At 42.1% G+C, this 20,545-nt stretch overlaps 1 protein-coding gene, 1 long non-coding RNA gene and 1 other non-coding gene across 5 annotated transcripts in view; 1 reads left to right on the top strand and 2 right to left on the bottom strand.

Annotated features, from left to right (window-relative positions):
• The window catches only part of LOC109200545 (uncharacterized), a 45,466-nt gene that overhangs the window by 21,545 nt on the left and 3,376 nt on the right, over positions 1–20,545 (bottom strand). The window lies entirely within an intron of this gene.
• LOC109200547 (uncharacterized) lies at positions 5,024–7,090 on the bottom strand. Of its 3 annotated transcripts, none has more exons than XR_003218966.1 (3): positions 6,717–7,090; positions 6,298–6,632; positions 5,024–5,959 (listed from the first exon to the last, which is right to left on the bottom strand). It is a non-coding gene; the product is annotated as an uncharacterized LOC109200547 (long non-coding RNA). The 3 variants fall into 3 exon arrangements; XR_002060713.2 differs by having other exon boundaries at positions 5,024–5,949; XR_003218967.1 differs by having other exon boundaries at positions 5,024–5,882.
• trnaa-agc (transfer RNA alanine (anticodon AGC)) lies at positions 19,710–19,782 on the top strand. The gene has a single exon. It is a non-coding gene; the product is annotated as a tRNA-Ala (tRNA).

Here is a 20,545-nt window from a genome sequence, read left to right as displayed (position 1 = left end):
GAAAGAAAGCGTCGTGAAATCTGGAGGGAACCTCCAGGTTTCCACGCCTGCTGTGACGGACACTTAAAAGCGGGTGAGATGGATATCAGAGTGCAGGAGCCCACGAAGAGATCCAAGACCTGAAACATAAGGAGATTGGAAAGAAAGCGTTGTGAAATCTGGAGGGAACCTCCAGGTTTCCACGCCTGCTGTGATGGATACTTACAAGCGGGTGAGATGGATATCAGAGTGCAGGAGCCCACGAAGAGATCCAAGACCTGAAACATAAGGAGATTGGAAAGAAAGCATTGTGATATCTGGAGGGATCCTCCAGGTTTCCACGCCTGCTGTGATGGATACTTACAAGCGGGTGAGATGGATATCAGAGTGCAGGAGACCAGGAACAGGTCCAAGACCTGAAACATAAGTAGAGTGGAAAGAAAGCGTCGTGAAATCTGGAGGGAACCTCCAGGTTTCCACGCCTGCTGTGACGGACACTTAAAAGCGGGTGAGATGGATGTCAGAGTGCAGGAGCCCAGGAACAGGTCCAAGACCTGAAACATAAGGAGATTGGAAAGAAAGCTTCCTGAATTCTTGAAATTTTTTAAAGATACTTCATCTCCCAACCCAGAAGCTTCTTTAGCCCCCTGCGAATGCCCGCCATAGTCCTCCCCCAGCTGCTATCAGGGCAGGAGATGTTCACACCTACGCCTCCAAACGGCAAATGAATCGCGCATGAGCGAAGCCGCTGCTCCCGCACTGACTGTAACGCAGTCAGTTCTTTTACTGTTATGCTGTTTTGTGGATCACAAGGTTTAAAACTACTTATAAACACACACAGAAAGTAACTCCACCAGAGTGCCAATTTCGGGTCACTTTTGCCGGTCCAAACCCGGATAAAGGAGCAAGGTTGGAATTGTGACATTAAAAAACAATAATTACTAAAAGAAATTTAATTTGTAGTTCTAAATAAATTCTAACTGCATTTAGGACGTTTTTTACTCACTTTATGTCTCTTCCACGATGTTATTTCTCTCTCCAACGAGGTAGGTTACAATTACATTAGCGTGACCAATTATGCAAATTAGGCGATGACATCAATTAGCGACTTCTAGCGACTTTTAGGACAGCCAATCCGGTTGTTCAGTCTGACGTCACTGGCCGTGTCTGGGCCTAAACTCTGCTGCAGGTCCATATATCAAATGATCACTGTGGCATTACTTAGAGTTAAAACACTGTCTAAAGTCTTTCATCTTTAATAAAATGATCAGCGTTCTTCTCTACCAGGTGTAACAATTGAGTTTAACATCCAGGCATCCATGAAAACGGAATTTATGACATTTAACGGAGTTAGAAGTTAGCTCGCTAGCTTCCATCTAAATACAATATAGCATGTCCTGACTGCAGGGGTTTAAAAACAAATTCAAACGTACAGCTCTGCTATCACTTCCAACATAAATGAAGACAGAAAACTAAACAGCAGTGACGTTTGTAGGGTTACTGAAGTTTGGCTAGCTGGTATATAACGATGTGCTACGTGACCGCTAGCAACACAGCTATGTTAGCATAATATAAACAAGCTAACTTTTTTTCCACTGATAAAAGTTAACGTGAGTGTTCTCAATGGTCAGGAACAAATGTAATCGCATGGCAGGATGCTGTAAACGGACCAAACTTCAGCCAGGAGATCAGCTGAGATAATCCATCCACAATACGAGGTTAGTTATTCATATACTGCTGCATGGGCTGTGCTGTAGTTACATGTAAGGTTTTAAAAACTGAGCTTAAATAAATGATTAGCGGTAATAAAAGCCGAGGGAGGTCAATGGTGATCACTGAATGTTTTTAGGAGCTTTTTGAGATTAAATAGAAGAAAATACAAAGCATTAAACATGTTAACAACACAAAAGCGATATTAAAGGCAGACTACGAAGTAGGATTCGTCGCGTCATCACTGAACAACAATAGCGATTTTCCTTACTGAGGAGTTGGCAACGCTGACTGCAGCCTCCCACACTGCGCACGCGCAAACACAGAAATGAAGGCGAAAAGACGGAGCAGCACAGTAGTGCAGCATGTGATCTGGACACAAGCGATGAAAGCACAAGTTGTAGAACTTTTGCAAGCTCTTCCGAGCCTTTTCTTTTTTTTTTTTTACTTGAAAAGTTTTTTATTTTCTCCACCATGCAGGAGGACCCCTTATTTTGATGGCGATTTTGGTGGGGTTTTCTTTTGTTTTGTTTTAGGAACTGGGCCTTTAGCCAATTTCTTCTGCATTTTCTTTAGAACCCCACCCCGTTTGGCCTCGCCCGGCGGGGGCTGTTTCCCCCAGACCCGGCGGTACTCTTCATGTTTGACCGCCGGGTCTGTCCGGGTCTGGAGGAGTGGACCAGCTGGCCTCATTGCTTTCTTACATTCTTTTTTATCGCTTTTCTCCATTGTTTCCTCGAGCGCTTCGTGGACTGGCCGTTGAACACTTTGGAGTTCCATAGTAGTGACCGTAGTACCGTGCGGATCGATACTGAGCCTTTTCGATGTCTCCTCACAAAATTATCACGACCACAACAACCGTGAAAATATTTGAATGGACATTGCTGCTCAATCACAGCTGCCTGATCAATATTTTTCATTAGCAATTTAGCACAGTTGATGGTGGTGGTGTGTGTGTGTGTCTGTGTGAGTGAAAGACAGAGGGAGAGAGAGGGACAGATTTTGTGTTATAACCTTAGGGATGCTTAGTGTGAGCACTCAGGTCGCATCAGAGCATCGGGCCGTATAGTGTGAGACCCTGCATTGTGACCTACGAACTTCTAACCCCTGCGAGTCAATCGTACAGTTTGAGCAGGCGCTGAATAACGCCACTGAAAAAATCGCACAGCGTATGCCCAAGGCTCCGCCGATGCTGATGGAAATGGACAAAACGTTAAGAAACGCAAAGCCAGAGGAACAGACTAACACACACTAATGCTGTTTTTGACCTCTATTTATGCCCTCAGTAGGCGTGACCTTACGGCCGCACTTCAAAGCACTCAGCCTTTTGACGCGTCACCTAATCTTCGTTCTAATGGCGCAACTCCTCCCAGTCATTCATAATCCGACCTCCGCGTTTGCACTCGCTGCCTACAAGAGCTCCCAAATGTGAACATCACTGATGTTCATCGGATTTGCAGAGTGACGACAACCCCCGCCAGCATGTTAGATAAAGGATTTAAGTTATATGCTGCATCACACAACTACGAAGGTAAGAAAACGTAAATTAACCGACAAAGAAACGTTAGCTAACGTGAAATGCAAACACTACGTTACTCCGCTATGTGTTTCATTTGATGTCAATTCTCTGCATTACATGTTTCCTTAAATGGTGTTTATAGTTGAGGTTTAACTAATGTCACTTTTGTTGTTAGACACTTTTATAATAGCGTTAGGTAGTTGGCTAACTAAGCAGGTAGTTAACTACCCAATGCTACTCTTGCTACGTGTAAAGTATATATGTTTAAGACGTGCTGACATGAGTAGTACAGAAATAATGCTAATGGTACTTGTATCTTTATTCAGTGTCCAAAAAACACAGGTTGACAGGGGAGGTCGGTGTGAGAGCCCTGTGCTACAGGTCAATGAGGAAGAGTGAGGCACCACCACACAGACTAAGTGTAGGCAGGAAGCTGTGTAAAGTTGTTAATCCCTGTTCAGTGGGGTTCAGTTCATTTAAGCATTAGTTAAGTTCATTCCTGAAGGCCCATCAACTTGAATGTTTTCCTTGTCCCCCTGCTTTATCACACCTAATTTGACTAGTCAGATGTGTTTGGGTGATCAGAAACAAATTTACACCAAGTTAATACGGCAAATATACACAATCTAAGTTATTACAGTTATCAAGGATGGTTAAATTGTTTAAATAGGGAGAGAAGGAAACACTAAGCATTCAGGAGGGTAAGCCTGTAGGGTCAGTAACCATAACACTGAACTATGTTCCTGTTTGGCTCTTCCATGAAGATGATGTTACATTTTTAATTTTCGTTCTTTCTTCTTAGATTAAGCTTCTGGATTCATCGCTGGTGGTACTGACACATAGCCAGTGCTCCTGTGTGGCAGGTGCTGTTATGTGCAATCACACAGTGGCACTGCTCTTCCAAACAGCACACTACTCACAACTCAGAGTGCCGGTTATCCCCCCTGTGCATAGCTGCACCGAATCTGAACAGCAATGGCACAAGCCACGGACAGTGGTAATTTAAATAAGGTTAAAGTTTTTGAATTAGACCATGTTTACATATGAACAGCAACACCATCCATAGTAAATGTGTCTTCTGTTAGGGTGTGAAGCCAGGACCTATCAACTCTATGATCTTCACTAAGCCGGTACCAAATAGGATGGCCCAGACTGGAGCACGGTAATTAGATTTGTAAAATTTGGTTTCCTGTGTTACAAATGCATGTTGCTATTTGTTCATACATGCATGTGTCAGAATAGGTATTGATTTACATACAACATTACACTTTCTGAAGACGGCTAACTCAGTCATGTACATATATACATCCCAGTCTCTAACTTATGCACCACTGTTTCACATTTTTTAGTTTAGTTGTTGTTCAGTATAATAACCTTCTTCCTTACATTATTGTCATTGATGTTTTCTTTAGGAGTGGATTCTACAGAGGCACTGTGGGTCCATTACCAGATCCCTGACCTGACAAGCCCCTTGTGGAAAGTGCCTTTGGGCTGGTGAAGGAGGGCAGTGTTCTGCCATGTCAGCAGCCGGTTTTGACAACCCGGTACATCACACTACACCGTGATGCACCACCAACACCGCACTTGCCTCTGGAGGGGTATGACATCAAGGAAACCCTGCTCGCTCAGACAGCCTGTGATATTTTCTCAAACCGCTGCGCTGAACAAGTTTCCAAAGAACATGCTGTGTGACACAATAAATATCCTTTAACCTGTTAACCTGTGGCTTCTGGAAGAAACTCGGGTGAGTCAGTCACTGCAAACACATTTGTATCATCAAGTGTTTGTCAAATGAAAATGATACGTTTTTCTACACTTAGGATAATTTTCTATGTTGCAGTGCAGTAAAGTGCATGTTTCTTCTGTGTTCAATCATACATGTTCTAATTGTTATAAACAGAAAAAATCTTTTCTTACTTAACTGCTTGATTCTTAACTTGTTTAACTGAAACATGATGAAATGTCATAGTATTATTTTTTTTAAATGTCCTTGGCAGTGCATGTGTCCGCATTGTAACTTACTAATAAAAAGTCCTGTGTGTACTTTGGTGTGTGTTTTATGTTATTTTATTGCAAATAAATAATAGTCATTTTATTTTACAGTTACACACAATCTTATATCTCTGGCATGGCATGGCAAGGCAATATCAGGTACATGCAATTTGAAACCTGACATTCCAGAGCAAAGCATGAAGCTTTATTTTTTATTGCTTTACTCAAATAATACATCCACATTTCAGCACGTAAGCAGCTGTTTGTCTCAGTATTACCCGATAACATACTGAGGCCTGCTGATCACAAAGTATGTGGGAAATAAAAGCATGTTAGGAAGAGACTAGGGCCATTTTCAGTTCGTGCCTGCTTTCTCTCCAACGCCTTGGCTCAAAGAATGTGCTGATGCTGAAGTTGACCTCGACCTTGTGAGCCAATTTTTGTTTCATGTCCCACTTCACATGCTGCAGATGCTCCTGCAGCTCAGTCTTCTCATTGTTTGCAGGGATAACCATTTCATTTGAGGAAGAGGAGCAGGAATGTAGTCCAAAGACAAATGGATGTGGAGAGGAACACTGGGACTTTCTCTCTTTCTATCTCTGTTTTTTTCAGTTGCTAGTTTCCCTCAAGAGGAATGAGCTCATGTTTGTGGGCTCTGTTGCCACATGTTGTGGTTCACTTTCTAGAATAAGGATGAGTTAGTTTCTGGTCAGACCACAGAGAAGCAGCCAGAAAGAAAACGTGCTTCCCTGTCAAGAACTAACACAAAACAGTTGCATGACTTAGTGTAATTACTTGAGTACAGAGATCAGACGTAAAGTAGGATCATAATAATTTGTGATATTAAAAAAAAAATTATTGTCAAAGGGAACTTACTATGCTCATTTCCCTTTTTTAAAACAATTCCTGCATTTTACCAGAGCGGTTTTGCATGATTCACAGTTTTAAAAAAATCCTTAGCTTTTTGGCTGAGATGAGCATTTAGAGACATTCCATTCACCTGAAGTAATTTACAGCCAAGAGTATAGCAAAACTGCCTGAACGAGGCATGACGGAGACACACTTTCGTCTTTTTTTAGGCAAAATTCTGACCCTACCTTCTGAATGTTGCTCATATTGTTTTTCCAGTCTTCTAATTTCCAATTTTGGTGAGCCTGTGCTGTCTTAGTTGACAGGAGTGGGACCTGATGTAGTCTTCTGCTGTTGTAGACCATCTGCTACAGGATTCAATGTGTTATTCAGAGATGTCTTTCTACACACCTTGGTTGATATGAGTGGTTATTTGAGTTATTTCTGCTTTCCTATTATCTTGAAGCAGTCTCGCCATTCTCCTCTGACCTCTGACATCAACAAGGCATTTTTACTCAAAGGACTGCTGCTCACTGCATATGTTCCTCTTTTTAATCCCCAGAGATGGTTGTGTGGGAAAATCCTTGCAGATCAACAGTTTCTGAAATACTCAGACCAGCCTGTCTTACACCAACAAATATGCAAAGTTTAAAGTTACCTAACTCACTTTTCTTCCCCAAAAAAGTATGTGGATCCTTTAATATAACTGGAAGAATTTCTATCCTGCTTGTTCAGAATCATTATTGCTTAGGAAAAGAAATGCACAGAGAATACTTTTGCTAAATGTAGTCTTTTCGGTGAGGTTAGGATAGCACTTCAAGTGCAGCATCATCCTGGATTTAGGTGTCAAGACTCATATGCATCTTTCTCTCCCTGTGGCTTTTTACATCTGGAATCAAACAGAATTGCAACTCATGAAAGAATTGTTTCCATACAAACATGCAGACTGCCTTCCAGTTTAACTCCACTCCTCAGCTTGTATAAAACCCTTTATAGTTCACTCTGTCTCCCTGCCCCAAAAAGCCACAGTACAACCAGAGATTATATATGTCAAGTAATGAGATGAAGAATAGGGACGATGGCATGTGGAGTTGATGCTGAGGAGAATTTACAACATCTGCCTTCTTTGTTGTGGCAAATGCATGAGTTGGACCAATGTTTTGGTTAATTTCATGTCTGAACCAGACATGAAGAACCCTCGGTTTCTTGTTATGAAACTGAGTGCTCTTATGGGATGAACAAGAAAATAATCTCATGTATTGTAATTCAGAAAAAAATGAGAAATGAGAAAAATATTTAAAAAAAAAAAAAGCCAAAACAAAACACCGGTCATATCTTTAGAAAGAAACATTATGCCACAGACTGTCACTGTTGTGAGTCCATCCATTAGTTTGCAAAAACTTGTCATGAAGCCTCAAGCTGTGCACTTTTGCCGTGACAGTCTAGACATGTTGAATGTGGGATGTGACAAGTGAGTGTGGATTTCACTGTTTAATTGAGGCACACGCTAAAAGGCTTGCAAGTTGTCAGTTACACAAAGGAGAACATAATTTATACAATGAAAGTCACATTGTATTAAATAAGACTTGAAACTAGTGACTCTGGCCACGAATTCATCAGGAAAGTGTTTCCTGAGGTTGTGGATCAAAGTCTTTGTTTTCCAGACTTCCATAGAAGAAGAATTATTTTCGAAACCAAATGAGTTCCCTCCTCACGGCCATCAGGAATACTGAAAGCTGAATTACTGGCTTCACTTTCCAAACGCCAAAGCTACATTCATGTTTTATATGCAGTCTATGGTTCTGGCATTTGTTGTTACTGTGACTGTGGAGTGTCCCTTGTGTTAACGGCACAAACTGCTGACAACAATCCATGAACGCTCCAACCTCCTGAAAGAATTCACTGTCAAAGTCTTGTGTTCATCTATGGTAGGTCAGCTACACAGTATTACACAGGTGGTTCTAATGTTAAAATCTTTCTCCTGAGATACAAAGTTTTGAATTATCATGTGCCATGATAACTTACAGATCTCACTGTGCCATATTATCCCAGTAGAGCACTTTGATCAACGACTACAGGCTTGCTCGTCGTTCCTAGAGCCTCTAAAAGTAGAATACGAGGCAGAGCCTTCAAGTCTCAGGTTCCTTTGTAGAACCATTTACACTTTGGATTCAGGAGACAGACGTCCCCTGTATTTTTAAGGTTAGCCTTAAAGTGTTCCTTTTTGAAACATCACTTAGTTATGCATCTTACATCAGTCTGTTGGAGGCCTTCCCATGATGGACACAGCATTTCTTCTCCACGTGTCTATGTGCCACTGCTGAACGTCATTAACAATGCCCTCTCTCTCCTGTAGTCTGTGTTTTGTTGATCGTTCTTCCTCTTTTATGTTTTTTCTTTAACCTAAGAGCTTGGTTCTGCTGAATGTTTCTTCCTATTAAATGGGAGTGATTTTTGGACTTCTCTCTGGTATTGTATGGCCTAGCTGATGATATAAAGCACTTTGAGGTGGGTGGTGTTATGCATTGGCTCTGTAACTGAACTAGCTAATTATTCTGTATGTAAGAAATAAAAAAAAAAATAAGAGAAACAATTATTTATCTTGTATTTTTAAAGTTTTTTTTTCAGAATCATTTACAAAATGACTGCATTCATACTCAATAGTTTTTCGGGTACAAAATGTTAGTTTTCATCCTTTGATTAAAGTCATTGGCACAATGGGGGTGTGATATCACACCAGAGAGAAATGTGAACAGGCAAAGGTCTCCCCATGATTTTCCAGCCTATTCTATGGACTAAAATTGACTAAAAGTATTATTTTAGTTTCATCAGATCTCTCCATTGTGAACTAAAATGGCTCAAAATGATCAATATATTAAAAACATTTGTTCTCTCTGGAAAAAAAACCTCACTCACTATCAGAAAACATCTGATCTTGTGGTTAGAGACAAAATAATATACTTGAAACATCAGTACAATAGTCTACATGTGTGTAAAAGTAGTCCCTCTTGCATACCTTCACGCTTTGATGTATCAAATAAAAAGTTAAAGTCTTACTTTCCTGCAGGATAACTGAAACCATGTTGACACGACTTCACAGCCTTTATTCAGACTGCCGGCCACGGGGGATTTTCATCCAATCATTTTTACATCCGTTTCACATGTGGAAACAATCATACACGTGATTACAGCTAGAAGCTGTCAGTCAAAACACCTATGTGCTGTACACCTCCACATGCCTCAGCTGTGTGATCTCTGTGACACACACACACACACACACACACACACACACGCACATGTCCAACTTAACTTCCTCCCTCTCTTTTCTTTTCACCTGCTGACGTGCAGCGATTTCCTGCTTCCAATTCCCCTCCACAAATCTGCAGAAATAATTATTGATATTATTTTAGGATGAGCAGGGATGTTTTTCTTTTTTTGTGAGACATTAAAGGGAGAAGACCTGTTAGAAAGTCTTTTCAGAGTGATTGGATCAATCTTTTCAACCTGCAAAATCAAACTTTTCTGATTTGTTGTTTAGAGATGCTAATTCCCCACTGGTGTATTTTTTGATCACATGAATGCTACTCCCACTAACAACTGACTGTGACTGTGGAGTGCTGGAGGGAGGAACTATCCCAGTATAATTTCCAGAAGCAAAGCCCACGTGTGTCCGTTCTCAGCACTGCGCATCTGCAGCTCTACAACGCCACAGCATGTGTGATCAGTTAAAGGTCACTAAAGTACTGCACCTCTAGTTATTAAGTTAAGCATGTAAACAGGGTGACCCAAGGTCTCACAGTGGTTTGATCCGAAACCTCTACTGATAATGACCCATGCCTTTTGTCAGTAAATGGTAAAAATTACTTCACCCCTCCCTCTTGTCATTTGCTGTGGTTTATGCTGTGGGATATGATTTATTTTTAGTGCTGCATCTCCAAGAAGGGAATACACAGTCCGAAAATATCTGTTCAATAAACCAAATTAATTTTGCTTTCACCTCTGAAATACTCTTTATGTATTTGCTGGTGATCCACTTCAAAGTCCGACCTTTCTTACACATTTTAAGACTATTGCTCACTGTCTGATGACGTCACTTGGGCATGTGTCATGTGGGGGATTAGCTCAAATGGTAGAGCGCTCGCTTAGCATGCGAGAGGTAGCGGGTCCGATGCCCGCATCGTCACAAAAACATCTAAGTTTGCACAGTGAAATCCCTCTCATCACCTACCTGGACAGTTCATTTTAACCCTCTGGGTTTGTTTAAAATCACTACTCTTTTAGCTTGTTCGTGGCCAAAAGTGTCCACCAACAGATTAGGTCTGTAATTTTTATTATTTTTATGGCCACCCCTTGTTTACGTTTACAAAATACTATAAAATGAATATATCTTTAAAAAAATTCCACTTTCATTGACTTGATTTTTTTAAATTGGCATTAGTGCTGGTGATGAAAATCAAAATTTCATTCAAATTCAGAATTTTAACGCTTTAAATACCAGATAGATCACATAATCCTAGGAACTCATAAATGGAAAAAAATAATACAATCGTAGCTATTTGTATTTGCTGATGATTCACTTTTAAAGTCCGACCTGTCTCACACATTTTAAAACTATTTATCGGTGTCTGATGATGTCACTCACTGCCTGGGCAATCATAATCAAGCAGTTCATTTTAATTTGTAGATTCAAGCGGCTCGTGATATTATTGGCCACCAGATGCCACCAAAGACGATTGTGTTAAAAAGCTTTGAGTAATGAACCCCTTTTCTATACAAGCTTCAGTGTTTCAGAAAATTTAATTTGGCCATCACTAGTGACCAACTACCTTATACACATAAAACTTAGAGTGTATTCAAAGTAAATAAAGTTTATTTATTTATTATACAAACTTTAAATATAAACATTTTCTGTTGATAAAAAACTAATGTTAGAGCACTTGCTTTCACATGCACAGGCAGTTAAAAAGAAAAAAAGGTGGCAGGCAGTAAAGTTTAAGTCGTGACCATTTCACTCCTCCATTGTTTAGGTGATAAATGCCAATGTAGGGAGTATAAGCACAGTGCTGAGTCTAGACACATGGGGGGCATTGCATGTGGACGCTGAACTGGGATTGCTGCTCCTTCCAGTGTAACTTTACATAACCAGGGGTAGCTGAACACAGAGATTTAAGGAATTAGTTTACTGTAGGAAGGAAATGTTTTTGTGTTGATGCTTAAAGTTAAGGCCATTTGGAGGATGCAGGCATCGATCCCGCTACCTCTCGCATGCTAAGCAAGCGCTCTACCATTTGAGCTAATCCCCCTGTGTGTTTTGGTGTAGTGAGATGATGACAACCAGTTTATGCTCCATTGGATGATGACAGTCAAACCTTAAATACTGATCTGTATGCGTAGGTTTGCGGTACACATCAGCTTTTAGCTGTCCCCCATTACTGATGGAAATGTCACAATCTAAGAAGGCTAACCTGCCACTTTTCATATCCTCCCTGGTGAATTTGATGTGTTTGTCCACTGAGTTAATGTGATCCGTGAATTGTGGTACGTCCTGAGATTTGATTTTCACCCAGGTGTCATCCACATACCTGAACCAATGACTTGGTGGTGATCCAGGGTAGGATAGCAACGCCCTCTTTTCCACTTCTTCCATGTACAAAGTGGCCACGATGGGTGAAACTGGGGAACCCATGACACACCACTGTTTCTGCCTGTAGTACTAACCCTTGTATGTGAAGGTGGAATTAAGACACAGTTCCAATACCAAACACATTTGGTCAATGCTGAGATTGGTCCTGTTGGTGAGTTTGGGATCCCTTACGGACAGCCTCCAACTCTTCCGTGACTGGGAGTCAGATGAAGAGAAATGTAACATCGTACGAGACCATGGTTTCATCTGCCTCTATAATGACATCTCTCATCTTCTCAACAGAATCCAAGGTGTTTGGATGTGGTGTTCAGAGCTGCCTACCAGTGGGTTGAGGATCGAAGCCAGAAACTTAGAGATGTTGTAGGTGACTGAGTTGATCATACAGACAATGGGTCTTAAAGGTGGACCTTGAACTGGGATTGCTCCTCCTTCCAGTGTAACTTTGATGATGGCTAAAGATTACATTGCTTTTTTCTGTGAAGGATATATTCCTGAGTTTTGTGACGTACTAATGAAAGCCCAGTAACAGTAAGGTCTGGAAATGTCACAATCTAAGAAGGCTAACCTGCCACTTCAGACAGTCTATCACTCTCTTCCTGTAACCACTTCCTGGGTCTCGTTACTACTTCTACTATCTGTCAGATCCACTCCTCTTCAGATTTTAACACGTCAATGGTAAAACTTGTTTGCCTCACCTGTTCATTAAGCAGCTTTTAGCAGACTTTTAGGAGTAATCCTGTCTTGTCGGCATCTGAGGCTGAATCTCAGGTGGTTCCTGTAATCAGCCATCTTGCGTGCTGTTTGCTCGTACTGACGTACTGATCTACTGCTGCAGGCAAGTTACTCTCCGACTACACTTTTAATTGCCACAGCAAGGAGAGAATGGGTGAGCACTCTGATTGGCTTTTGGCCCCTTGGGGAATCATGCTCCTCCCATGCAGGTAACACATGCCTTGGCCGGAGGACTTTTTAACATGTATAGTTCATTTTCTATAATGTACTCTTTGTACAGTTTTTATTTTTGCTGCTTTTGTCTTGCACTGTCCACTTTTCTGCAATGACAATGCAGATTTTCCACTTGTGGGACTAATAAATGCAGATTTGCTGCATTTGTGTGTGTGTGTGTGTGCAACATTGGCATTTGTTTACTCAGATCCAAGGCAGGCCAAACCTCTGTGTTGCAACATTCAGAAATTCCTGCCATATCGATGCAAAAGACACACATTCACAATATATGGGTACACAAGTTTTATTTCAAAATGTTTTAAAATTTACAGCGTTTGCAGACCCAGTGTCCATCATCCCTGCATTTGGAACAGGTGAATTTGTGACATGTTGCACAGGTAAACCTGCTGCGATTTCTGTTGCAGCTCTCTTGCACCTGGCACTGCGTTGTCTTTACAGCCGTAGCAGCTTCAGCAGCCTGCCTCTGTGCTAATATTTCCTTGTGCTGCATGAATTGGCAACGAAGTTCCTTGGCTAGAAGACTCAGAAACAATCTTTTTGTAGGCATTCACTGCCGCCAGGTCCAGCATATTGTAGAAAACCGCTACTGGCCACCTGCGTGTTGCTGCTCTTACGGAATACACCTGGTCCAACACGTCTACACCACACTGTAAAAGCAGAGTATATGTCCTTTTTTTTCTATAGGCCTGTATAACACACATCAGAAGACATTGTAGCACTGGTGTAAAATTATACACACATTCACATACCTTCATGTGGTTATAGTCTGTTGACGTGTTGGGTTTCCTCTTTCTGCCGTCACCGATCGTCACGTCTTGGTGCATGGAACTTAGAACACACAGTCTTGTTTTTTTTAGGTGCATAAATTATCAAGGACACACTGCCTCTTCTAAGCACTGAAGTGAAGAGTACCTCTCGCTGTGCAGTGTCTTTTGCAAGTTGAGGAAGTTCACACCGGACTTTATTCACCGTGCCCAGTAATGTTGTTTTGCGCTGCAGCAGTCTGTGCGACAGTGACAGTGAAGTAAAGAAATTGTCCGTTGTGACATTTCTCCCATCATCCAAAAACGGCTCCATCAGTTTCATGACCACATTCTCTCCCAGCCTCTCTCCCTTCTGACGACTGGGGTCCTTTCCCAAGTAAGGAGATGCACTGCAGACATATTTTGTCCAGAACTTGATCCCAAATTTGTCTGGTTTGGTTGCGATATACTGTGTGAATGGACAACGAACCTTGGTAGGGAACAGCTGTTCATCTATGATTATGTGTTCTCCTGGAGTGAAACTCTTAGCACAGTTTTTGTTGAAGCGTGTCCAGATGTTGGAGATCGCCGCAAATTTGTCTGTTTTCACCCGTTCTCCCCGCGTGTCCTTGTCATCAAATCGAAGGTGTTGCATAATTGAAATGAATCTATCTCGGGGCATTGTCTCTTTGATTACTGGCACCAGAAATCTTTCTGACCAGCAATCCACAATGGCACCAACAGGACACATGATTGCTCTTACAAACAGGATTGAAATGAAAACCATCAGTTCATGAATTGGCAAATTCCAGTCTGGCTCTGTTCTGCGGGCTTGATGGACCGTACACTCCATGATGGTCTGCAGCATTCCCACGTCGAACAGGCAAAGGAAGCTTTGGAGCACACTTGTAATCTTACGCTGTCGGAAGATAAACAAATAGAGAATGGTAAATTTACATGAACTTCACTCTAAATGGGTTTATATAAATATCATTTGTAATATGGCAATGACAAACCTTAGCAAACTCTGTGGGTCCAGCTTGCGCAGTGAAACATGAGCGATTTGCTTCTGCACTGGGCATTCCAATGTCCTCCTCAACCCACACAGTGCCGTCTTTTGCCGTGTGGTTCTGGCAGGGCTTCCAGGTACCACGATGCCTCTTCCGTGGAGGCATGTTGGGTTCTTGTTCCGTCTCCTTTTCATATTCTTCTGAGGAGGTATCAGTGGCCTGCTGGACAAATGAAACCTCTCCTCCATCAGTCTACTTCATCCATTTCCTGAAGCAAGGCCAAAGCCTGTTGCGCCGAGAGGTTCTTCCTGCGAGGCAGTGATGCCGAGGCCATCCTGATGTGTGTTCTCAGAAATGCAAAGAAGAAATGATTCTCCTGCCTGGTCTGTCTGCTTTTATGCACAGCACTGTGCTGTAGTAATGCAATGCCACTCCTACACATACACAGTCAAAGTAGAACAATGGAAGATCTGTGCTGAGAGTCAAGGAACTCCATTGCTGAATGCAGGGACGATGTATATTGTGAATGTGTGTCTTTCATATTTGCAGGTCAGTCAATGTGTGGGATATTTTGTATAGATACAGCAGGCATTTCTGAAGGTTGTAACACAAAGGTTTGGCCTGCCTTGGATCTGAGCTACTCTGAGTAAACAAATGCAAATGTGCCAGGCCTCAGTGATAATGGGTGGTTTGCACAACAAAAGCAGGAGGAGAAACGAGCTGACAACCTGTGAAAATCTCAGCAGGGGTGAATAACACCTCGGGACTTGCACCAGAAAATAGAATAGAATAGAATAGAATAGAATAGAATAGACTAGAATAGCCTTTATTGTCATTGTACAGGGTACAACGAAATTGGAGTGCCACTCCCTTGGTGCAAAATGCAATAATAAATATAAATGTAAAATATAAAAGGTACAATAAAACAAACGTAAGTACTCAACAAAAGTAAAGTATGATATTTACAGGATAGCAGCATTAATATAATGACAGTATGACAGTATGGTATGGCTAAGCAGGTTCAATTGTTTTTGTGCTTATTTACAGCGGTGATAGCTCTGGGAAAGAAGCTATCCCTAAATCTGTTTGTCCTGGTTTTATGTGACCTGTATCGTCGGCCTGACTGCAATAGTTCAAACAGTTGATTGCTGGGGTGAGAATGGTCCTTGATGATATTGCCAGCTCTGCTGAGGTACCGAGAGTTTGCAATGACCTCCAGGCTGGGCAGAGAGTAGCCAGTGATCTTCTGGGCTGTGTTGATGACCCTCTGCAGAACTTTCCTGTCTGCAGCTGAGCACCCTGCATAACATGTTGTTATGCCGTACGTTAGGATGCTCTCTATGGTGGCTCTGTAGAATGTCACCAGCAGCCTCTCCTCCAGGTTGTTCCTCCTGAGCACTCTCAGAAAGTGAAGACGCTGCTGGGCCTTTTTTACCACCGCAGTGGTATTTGCAGTCCAGGAGAGATCATCAGAGATCTGCACGCCCAGAAACCTCATGGAGTGTACCCTCTCCACACGGTTCCTGTGAATGTAAAGTGGGGCCGGGTCTGCTCTGCCCTTCCTGAAGTCCAAGATGAGTTCTTTAGTTTTCGTGGTGTTCAGTTGGAGGTTGTTAACTGAACACCACTCAGTCAGTCTGTTGACCTCATCTCTGTAGTCCGACTCATCCCCCCTTGAGATGAGTCCAACCACAGTGGAGTCGTCCGCAAACTTTATGATGGTGTTTGAGAGATGGGTAGGGGAGCAGTCGGATGTGTAGAACGTAAACAGGAGGGGACTCAGAACACATCCTTGTGGAGACCCGGTGCTGAGTGTGATGGTGCTGGACAGGTGGGGGCCGAGTCTGACAGACTGTGGTCTGTTTGTCAGGAAGTCCTTGATCCAGAGGCAGATGGGGGTGGAGAGTCCCAGGTGAGACAGTTTCTGGACCAGGATCTCTGGGATGATATGATTGAATGCTGAGCTGAAGTCCAGGAAGAGCCACATAGCTTCCTCTGTGCTCCAGGTGACTCAGCGCAGTGTGGAGCGCTATGGTGATAGCGTCCTCGGTGGATCGATTAGTCCTGTAGGCAAATTGGTGGGGGTCCAAAGTGGGAGGCATACTGGCCCTGATGTGCTGACAGACCAGTCTCTTAAAGCACTTCATCACTACAGGCGTAAGTGCAACAGGCCTGTAGTCATTTGGGCTGACCACAGCTGTCTTCTTGGCGATGGGGATGATGGTGGAGGTTTTGAGGCAGGGCGGGACGGTGTTTAATGACAAGGAAAGGTTGAAGATTTTAGTGAAGACTCCGGTCAGTTCGTCAGCACATGCTCTGAGAACCTTTCCATGTATTCCATCAGGACCTGCCGCCTTCCTGGGATTCACTGACCTTAGAACACACCTCACTTGATGCTCCCTAAGTGTTAGTGTGCCGGTGCTGGGGGCGGGTGGAAGTGGTGTGACAGCTGAGGGCCTGGTCGTCTCAAAGTGGGCGAAGAAACGATTTAGATCCTCAGCCAGCGAGGCATCAATCCTAGATGTCGCCTGGTTATTGCTTCTGTAGTTGGTAATGTGATTGATCCCCTGCCACATTTTTCTGGGGTCGTTGTCAGCAAAGTGATCTTCAATCCTCCTCCTATAGGCAGCCTTAGCTTTCCTGATGCCTCTACTCAGGTCTGCCCTGGCCGCCCTGTACGCAGCCCTGTCCCCTGACTTGAAGGCAGTGTTGCGGCTTTTTAGGAGGGATTGCACTTCACTATTCATCCAGGGTTTTTGATTTGGAAACACCCTGACCCTTTTGTTGACGGTGACATTGTCAACACAGTTCCTGATGTACGAGAGTACAGTGTCCGTGTACTCCTGGAGGTTGTGGCTGGAGAATAAATCCCATACAGTAGATGAGAAGCAGTCCTGCAGTTGAGAGAGGGCTCCTTCAGGCCAGGTTTTTATTGTCTTTGTCTGGGGCTTTGTTTTAAAATAAAGAAGTCAGTAATTCTAGCAGGGTTTGGAAAGTAACGGAAATTTAGTAAATCTAGTGTTAAGGAATTTGTTTACTGTGGAAGGGAAATGTTGTGTTGATGCTTACAGGTAAAGCCTTTTAGAGGATGCGGGTAACGATCCCGCTACCTCTCGCATGCGAAGCAAGCACTCTACCATTTGAGCTAATCCCCCTCTGTTTGCAACTTAAACATGTCACATGATCTTTGGTGTTTCAGAGCTGCACATATGCAGTCCTGAGTACAGACACACCAGGGCTTTGCTTATGAACCTAGAACTCTTTCCAAAAGGAGTTTAATGACATGTTGTTTGCCTCACCTGTTCATTAAGCAGCTTTTTAGCTGCTTTTAGATTTTTTAGGAGTAATCCTGTCTTGCCGGCGTCTGAGGCTGAATCTCAGGTGGTTCCTGTAATCAGCCATCTTGCATGCTGTTTGCTCATACTGACATACTGATCTACTTACCTGGATGATTGAGCATGCATCAAGACGTTATACTTAGAAAGTGTTAGTACATTTGTGAACGCTACTCTTCAGCAGTGTTGGTCAAGTTACTTGAAAAAAGTAATCAGTTACTAATTACTGATTACTTCCCCCAAAAAGTAATCCCGTTACTTTACTGATTACTTATTTTCAAAAGTAATCAATTACTTAGTTACTTAGTTACTTAGTTACTTTTTAAAAACACGATTTACAACCTGAATAGGTGATAAAGCGATAGATCTTTCAGCCCAATTCTACTTTTTCTGCATAATCCATCATACAAAATGTAATCAAATGGAAAAGTCTCTTTTTAAAACTTGTTTTATTAGTTTTAATCTTTTAACTTTATGCATCAAGCAAAAATTAAATTATATGCAACATTCTCTGACTGGAAGAAATTTGTTTAACATTTAAACCTATTTTCTGCACATTCCAGCACATAAAATAAAATATTTTTTTGTGTTTACACTCACTCTTTCAAATAGATGCAAGTAAAACACAGCAGAAAATAAATAAAATCAAAGACTAGCGGTCCTGTTGCTCTATTTTCACCTGTAAAGCAGGACTGGGGTAGGCGGAGGAGGTTTACCCTGGTGCAGGTGTGCCGCAGCGGTCAGTGGAAGAATCCGCGAGTTTCTCTGTGAATTTCACATTACGTCGTAGTACACTCGCTGCTTGCTTGGAAGTTTAGGGGTTTTTTCGCTGTAAAAAGAAGTTTTCTTCCCACGCACAACGGACACTAATGTTTTTGTCACTTTTTACAGAATCAAACTCAAAGTAAGGTCAGTACTTCCACGCTTTAAACGCTGCATGCTACACTCTGTCCCGCACTCGATATATTATGATCTGCACACAGCTGTTGTCACGAACGTCGCACTTGCTTACGTCACTGTCATGAGACGTTCTCGCAAAAAATCACGGTTTTAGTAACGCAGTAACGCAGCGTTCCTACGTGAAAGTAACGGTAATCTAATTACCGTTTTTGCAATAGTAATCCCTTACATTACTCGTTACTTGAAAAAAGTAATCAGATTACAGTAACGCGTTACAAGTAACGCGTTACTGCCCATCTCTGCTCTTCAGTAGCGCTGAATGCTAAAAGAAGCAGTTGCCATCTTTCTGATATTATTTTAGGATGAGCAGGGATGTTTTTCAGTTTTTGTGAGACATTAAAGGGAGAAGAGCTGTTAGAAAGTCTTTTCAGAGTGATTGGATCAATCTTTTCAACCTGCAAAATCAAACTTTTCTGATTTGTTGTTTAGAGATGCTAATTCCCCACTGGTGTATTTTTTGATCACATGAATGCTAATCCCACTAACAACTGACTGTGACTGTGGAGTGCTGGAGGGAGGAACTATCCCAGTATAATTTCCAGAAGCAAAGCCCACGTGTGTCCGTTCTCAGCACTGCGCATCTGCAGCTCTACAACGCCACAGCATGTGTGATCAGTTAAAGGTCACTAAAGTACTGCACCTCTAGTTATTAAGTTAAGCATGTAAACAGGGTGACCCAAGGTCTCACAGTGGTTTGATCCGAAACCTCTACTGATAATGACCCATGCCTTTTGTCAGTAAATGGTAAAAATTACTTCACCCCTCCCTCTTGTCATTTGCTGTGGTTTATGCTGTGGGATATGATTTATTTTTAGTGCTGCATCTCCAAGAAGGGAATACACAGTCCGAAAATATCTGTTCAATAAACCAAATAAATTTTACTTTCACCTCTGAAATACTCTTTATGTATTTGCTGGTGATGCACTTCAAAGTCCGACCTTTCTTACACATTTTAAGACTATTCATCAGTGTCCGATGACGTCACTCAGGTGTGTTTAATGTGGGGGATTAGCTCAAATGGTAGAGCGCTCGCTTAGCATGCGAGAGGTAGCGGCATCGATGCCCGCATCCTCCAAAGGCTGCTCTTTTCAGCATCGTCACAAAAACATAACTTTGCACAGTGAAATCCCTCTCATCACCTACCTGGACAGTTCATTTTAACCCTCTGGGTTTGTTTAAAATCACTACTCTTTCAGCTTGTTCATGGCCAAAAGTGTCCACCAACAGATTAGGTCTGTAATTTTTATTATTTTTATGGCCACCCCTTGTTTACGTTTACAAAATACTATAAAATGAATATATCTTTAAAAAAATTCCACTTTCATTGACTTGATTTTTTTTAAAATTGGCATTAGTGCTGGTCATGAAAATCAAAATTTCATTCAAATTCAGAATTTTAACGCTTTAAATACCAGATAGATCACATAATCCTAGGAACGTCTTGAATCAACTTTTGGAGATTTACTTTCCTGGATGATTGAGAACATCCAGGAAAGTAAATCTCCAAAAGTTGATTCTGTTCATCTGGACGTAGCGTTTTGTGGGAGAAATGTTTCGTCACTCATCCAAGTGACTTCTTCAGTCTCAGCTGACTGCAGGTTTCCCCAAACCTTATAAACAGTACATTTGCATAATGACTGAAACCAGCCCACTGAAGGAACAGAGCGACACAGAGCAACACAGAGCGAACACCATCCCCACTGACACAGCAGCCAGGGAGGCAGAAGAACAGCACATCAAGAAGGCCCTGAGTAAATGTGATTATCCCAGCTGGACTTTTGTCAAAGCTGGAAAGGCATCTAAAGAAAGCTCCAGCCAATCCAGGAGAGAAGGACAAC

The sequence above is a fragment of the Oreochromis niloticus genome, linkage group LG3 (assembly GCF_001858045.2).
Source record: "Oreochromis niloticus isolate F11D_XX linkage group LG3, O_niloticus_UMD_NMBU, whole genome shotgun sequence".
NCBI classification, from domain to species: domain Eukaryota; kingdom Metazoa; phylum Chordata; class Actinopteri; order Cichliformes; family Cichlidae; genus Oreochromis; species Oreochromis niloticus.
Note: the sequence above shows the minus strand (reverse complement) of the source record. Positions and strands in the feature narration are given on the sequence as shown.